Source organism: Phragmites australis, chromosome 14 (assembly GCF_958298935.1).
Source record: "Phragmites australis chromosome 14, lpPhrAust1.1, whole genome shotgun sequence".
In the NCBI taxonomy this organism is placed as follows: Eukaryota; Viridiplantae; Streptophyta; class Magnoliopsida; order Poales; family Poaceae; genus Phragmites; species Phragmites australis.
The window spans coordinates 10,045,321-10,051,965 of NC_084934.1; positions in this window are offsets into that span (position 1 = coordinate 10,045,321).

A 6,645-nucleotide genomic window follows, 5' to 3' on the forward strand; every position below is an offset into this window, starting at 1 on the left:
TAGCTTCATATTCCTGTGATACTATATCTTTTTGAGCCTTTATGCAATGGTAAGCTCTACTTTCAACTCTCCATAGCTCTTTGATGTCTCTAGCTCTTGCAAATGCTATGTGGTATACTTGTGAAAACTCATTCGGATTGCATATTCATGTCTTGAATAATGTTTTTGCTCTTGATTTTTGCATTGCCAAAGGGGGAGAAATGAAAATTTGCACCAAAACTTAAAGATGCGTAATGAAAAATGTGTATTCATGAAGGGGGAGCATTTCTTTTTAGCTCTTTTGAGGTTTCTGGCTCGTCTTAACCTCTCTTCGGCCTCTTGCAACTCTTCTTATGCCAAGTGAGATTTTTGTGCTCTTTCTTGAGTTTTTGGTCAATTGGATATGCTTCACTTCTTTTATCCTAAATCTTTATATTTTGAGGGTTGTCAATGCACTTATCAAGGGGGAGATTGTGAAATCAAGTGGAGAAGTGCCTTGGTTTTCATGCGATGAGGCATTGACAACAGTTGATTTATCTTGAACTTGGTTAGCATGTGTTAGTGTATGCTTGTTGTTGTTCATGATTAACTCGAGATAGCGGTGTTGAGAATTGGTAAATTCTTCTCTATTCGCAAAAAAATTACACACACCTGAAGTTCTGGTGTGTTCTGGTGTTCACTGGAAGTTTCAGTGTGGATAGTGCATACTCGCCGGACTATTTCTTGTAGAGAGCAATTTTTTAAACGAAATTAAAAATCAATGCACCGGAAGGTTCGGTAAGTATGATGCTACACTGGATGGTATTACCGGAGCTTTTTTGTAGAGAAGAAATCTTTCAAAAAAAAATAGAAATCTTTACACTAGAAGTTCCCATGTATTGTCTGTAAACTGGATCAGATGTTCCGATAAATAATGCTTCGATTTGAGAATAATGCACACACTGAATGATCTGTGGCTGTTACTGCGAACAAGGCATCCACTATAGCCCTGGTTCACACTCCATTCAGACCGGCAAGTAACATGTTAGTTATGATAAAGTAAGAAAACTTAAGGATTCATATTAAATTGGCGAGGATGTTGCTTGCTCCACGAACATTGAACAGCTTCCAGTTACCTGCCACGTGCTGAAATGGTGATGAGGCCACGTGCCACATTGTAGATACTGTTTCCACGAAGAATCCGGTCTACCTCATATTTTACACGAACGAACAAGTTGAACACGGTAGCTCACCCTCCAGCCATCCTTGCAAGTTCTACCACTGCCACTAAAGAATTTCCGCAAACAACTGTGCTGCAAGAATCATAAACCGATGCTGTTCACTGCCAGGCAGCCGCAGAAACAGATTGAGCTTGTAAACGCAATGGGCAATGGCAGGGGATAAATCAAAGTACATCCTCAGATATAATGGTAACACCGGTACGGCTCCATCAGACAACCCCTAAGCTCCGAGGAACCAGGTGGACTCTGATGAGCTATTCCCAACATGAGGAATGGAGCAGCTGCCAGTGGGTGTGGCATTTCAACGAACGCCTTCTGCTCGCCTGAACGCTTCCAGCGGATGCCCCGCCGGAACCGCTCTGGATGCGGTATTTCAACTCGGGAAGGAGCAGTCGGGGGCAAAAAATATGTAGCCTATAGGTGGATGTGTGCACATATATGGATAGTTAGGCCAACGCTCTAGTTCTTTCGGCCTCTAAATTCAAGAAATAAATAAATAAGAACTCGCCATTGAACAATGTCAGCAAGAACTCGCCCTGTGCAATCCAGGAATTCCCGTGTACATGTCTGGGATTCCCTCTATTTCTCCGGAAGTTGACAAAAGCAGAGCTGGTGCCCCTTATTGAAAAAGTGGCGGACAAACTTCCGGGATGGAAGTCTGCCATGATGAAAAGCTTGAGCTAGGAGGGCTTGGCATCCACGACCTCACCACTCAGCCAACCTTGCTCCACATCTTTTTTGCTTTAATTCCAAAGCGCATGGTGAAGCAGAGGATTTTACAGCAGGCCATACTCAAAAGTCCCTCCGTACGAAAGAGTGAAACTTGCATCCTAAGTTAGCTAAGCAGGTGCTGGCTCGCTAGGTCTTGGATCCTTAATTTATTGCGCGGTGCACGCAATGAAACTGGTTTTCTTAATTTAGAGCAGAAGAGTCCACATATAGCCATCACTACAATCCAAAACAAACTAGTAGTCTGAGCATTGAAAGAAACTAAGCCAACAAATTTTCTTCAACCGTAGAAGTACAGAGGAAAGCTAGACAAGCTAGCACAAACTAAAACTACAACACTACAGCTGGGTTTCTGAACCGACGCTTAAGTAGAATGGCTAATCTACTTCGAACAAGCAGTGCTTTGATGATTCTTGCTCATCAAAGCATACTCAAATCGCTCATTCGCTCATCGAATGTCAGCACCTGATGTTTCTTCATCAAGCTCTCTAACCATACTATTGCTGTAGATACATACAACACCATTTCTTTAACAAATGCATGAAAAGGAAGATCATTTGACATTCCTTTCTCCTAATTTTCTATAAGAGAAGCATAATTAACTCTTTTCGTCACATTAAGATGATACAACTATTAAAGAGCATACTCCTGATCTCTGTATAACTAGGATGCTCACAGCCAAAAAGGGAAGAAAAAAAAGACTAAACACACAAAACTGAAAGGTGGAACACTATGAAACGGGTCTAAAAGTTTTAATCAGTTATTCGTAGTTTAGATAGCCACTCAAACCAGGTAAAGAGTTCTCTAACTGTCCACTCCAAGTCACCTCTTTTCTTGTACACGTTGTAGCCACCGAAAGTCGTCGCTCCTGATGCTGCAAAATAGACCACGTACAGAGCAACCGTGTACAAGAACAGATAACTTGCAAAGGAGAGGAAACATTATTTTTGGTTAAAGAACATGTCATTTCTACATAGCCAAATAGACCAACAAAAGGCGGCAGCATCCGCCATTACATCGGCTTTCCATTGTTTAGTTAGATCACAGAGCCAATTACCAAACATATTAGTTGTTGTACGTGGTGGATAAACATTGGAGACCACTTAGACAATGAACCATGATGATCGGGCAAAAGCAACACTTTTGGCTACTTCTCATTGTCTTTTAGAAAGGTTATCCTTAGCTAGGAGAGCTCTTTTGCATAGGTATCAAAGGAATACTTTAATTTTTAGGGGGGTCTTCAATTTCTATAGCTGACTATTCATGTTTGGCACATTGTGATGAATTAGTGTGCGATATAAGTCATTTACATAGAATTTTCCATCTGGGGAGAGAATCCACCGAAACTCATTAGGATCTTGTGATAAAGAAATATAATTAAGGCGTTGAGTCAGCTCGTTCCAAGCGAGCAACTTTGGGCCAACAAGGCTCCTCCAGAAGGATATTCTAGGTGGGTTCGAGTGTAGCACAATGGCTATCGTGTTCCCTTTGTTTCGTGCAATATTATATAGGCTAGGATACTACTCTCTAAATGGAGTATTTCCTAGCCATAGATTCTCCTAAAATCTGATTTGGGAACCATCTTTTATGATGAAGGAACCAAAGTGGAATAGGATATGCTTGACCTTCATCATCCCAGCCCAAAAATGGGATCCAAGGTATTTGTTCCGTAGCAATTCTTGCCAACTCCCTTCACCAGTTTGTAAATTATAAAGCCATTTACAAAGCATGGCCAAGTTATGTGCATCAAGATCCCTGATCCTTAAACCACCCTAGTCTTTTGGTTGGCACATGACACTCCACTTCGCAAGATGGTACGTTTTCTTATGAATATCGCCTTGCCAGAAAATCTAGAGCGATAGTAGTCAATTTGCTTTAGCAACCCCCGGGGGATAAGGAAGAAGGACATCATGTAAGTAGGAAGGCTACTGGGAACTGAGTTGAGGAGAAGTCCACCTACTGACAGGTGTTTACTCAACCAGCTGCTCAATATTTTCTTGATCCAGTCCATGACACCCAACCAATTCGAGTTCTTTAACTTACAGTAGTGAATAGAGATTTCCAGGTAGCACAAAGGTAACTCCCCCAAAGCACATATGAAAAGCTCAACATATTGGGTCACATTTTTCTTAGGCTTGGCTGAAACAGAATAATTCGCTTTTGTGGAAATTGATCTTCAGACTAAAAAGCTGCTTGAAGGCACATAGCAAAGTTTTCAAATTTCAAGCTTTTTCCATGCCATGTTCCAAGAAAATAATGGTGTCATTTGCATATTGTAGGATAGATAAGCTATTCTACATGAGGTGTAGTACTACACCATCAATTTGCTCTTCTCTTTTGGCTCTCTCGATCAGAACTGTCAACATATCTGCAACTATGTTAAACAATATTGGAGAGAATAGGTCTCCTTGGTGCAGTCCTTTTTTTGTTTGGAAATGTTTACCAATGTCGTCATTGACCTTCACTGCTACACTGCCTCCCAAAATGACAGATTGTATCCAAGAGCACCATTTAGGTGAGAAACTTCTCATTCAGAGCGATTATAGTAAGAAATGTCACTTGACTTTATTGTAAGCCTTTTTGAGGTCTAGTTTTAGTAAGACTCTACTCATCTTTTTACGATGCAATTCATGGATAGTCTCATGAAGAATTATGACTTCTTCATGGATGTTTCTGTCTCTCATAAACACGGTCTAAGTGTGTTGGATTATCCAATCCACAACCCCATTTATATGGTTGATTAATATCTTTGGAAAGATCTTAAAGGTGACGTTTAGCATGCAAATGGGCCTATATTGCTGGATACGAGATCCACTTGACATTCTTCCAAACAAGAGGCATGAAAAGCAAGATCATTTTTACTCTTCCAAATCCGCCACAAGACAGAATTACATTGTGGATTAAGACGAGCATGTTCTTTATTGCTATGTTTTAAAAGATGGAGCCACACTAATTCCATGACATAGCTCAGCTGATTAAAGAGATATGCCTTCACTTAAACAAGAAAAAAGAACAACAGTGTCGTATTAAGAGTCAAACTACGAAACCGTCTGCACGTTTCTCAAAGTATGACTCACCGCCTTGCTTACACCTTAAGCAAGCGCTTCGATATCGACACGTGTACTCCGTCATGCGATCCTGACCGCCGGCAAGTCTCTCCCGCTCCCGATCCTTCGGGCCGCCTTATCACTTGCACCGCATTCCCTTCGCTTGACTTTGTCAACACGCTGTCTCCATCCACCTTCAATGCTTTGCTTGACCTCCACGTGTTCAACTAGGATCACCCTTGACTCCACCGGCCTCCTTGATCATCTGGCACCAAGCACTTTGCTTGGCCCCGATCATCCCGTCGTCGACCGCTAAGTTGCATCCATCACCTGTGTCGGAGGGTGAACTCCTGTCGCAGGGATCCCGAGAGACCCCTTTTTAGAGAATCGGCCGGGGGGATGATCCTGGATAATCTTGTCTGGGAAATAAGTGAGAACGGAAATAAATGCAGTGGCTGGTGGAAGATGATCGCCCTAATGCGAGAAAGATGGGTGCTCCGGGGTTTAGACAGGTTCGGGCCGCGCGGAGGCGTAACACCCTACTCCTGTGTGAGTGCTATATCTATCCTTGAAGGGAATTCTTCAAGGATGTATCTGGTTACAAGAGAGAGCCACTTATAGAGAGCTTGAGGCTCTCGTGTTCTAACTTGGCTTGAGCTGGTTCGAGCGTCTGCGTCCTCTTTCTTTTTTTTCCACACCTTTTACGTGTTCTCCATCCTTTCCTTTTATAGGCGCGCCGACCTCGACATATCCTGAATGGGAAAGAGGGGATGCGAGTGCCAAGGTGCCACGGAGAAAGGCGTCATCATTCCATTTTGGCGAAGTGATAGGGGCGGTGGAAAAATGCGGCGCGCATCCGACCACCCGCCACTGTGGATGCCCTGCGGCGCCATTAAGGGGGCCCACCGGGCAGCCTCAGAGGTGCCCGGTGCGCCCACCCTGTCTTGTTCTTCTGCCAGGGCAGGGTGGCAGGCGGAGCGCTTCGATCCTGGCAACGTTATCCCGAGGCATCCAAATGAAACGGGACGGGACCCGTGCATTTAATGGACTCACGCCCCCCTGCCAGTGTATGGCAGGGTCTGACACTGGGGCGTGGGCAGCTGAGAATGTCAGGATGTCAGGATGTCAGGCCGCGCGTGCCTATTAAATGCGGCATTGGGCCCTTGACTGGCTGATACCCCGACGATGGGACCATTCGAGTCGTCGGACGATCTTGCGCGAACCTTCGGGGAACCGAGTCCTCGGGGGCTGCCACGTGCAGCACCGAGCACTCTCTCCTGAGCACTTGGGTGAGACCTTCGGGGAACCGAGTCCTCGGGGGCTGCCACGTGCAGCTCCGAGCACTCTCTCCCGAGCACTTGGGTGAGACCTTCGGGGAACCGAGTCCTCGGGGGCTGCCACGTGCAGCCCCGAGCACTCTCTCCCGAGCACTTGGGTGAGACCTTCGGGGAACCGAGTCCTCGGGGACTGCCACGTGCAGCCCTGAGCACTCTCTCCCGAGCACTTGGATGAGACCTTCGGGGAACCGAGTCCTCGGGGGCTGCCACGTGCAGCCCCGAGCACTCTCTCCCGAGCACTTGGGTGAGACCTTCGGGGAACTGAGTCCTCGGGGGCTGCCACGTGCAGCCCCGAGCACTCTCTCCCGAGCACTTGGATGAGACCTTCGGGGA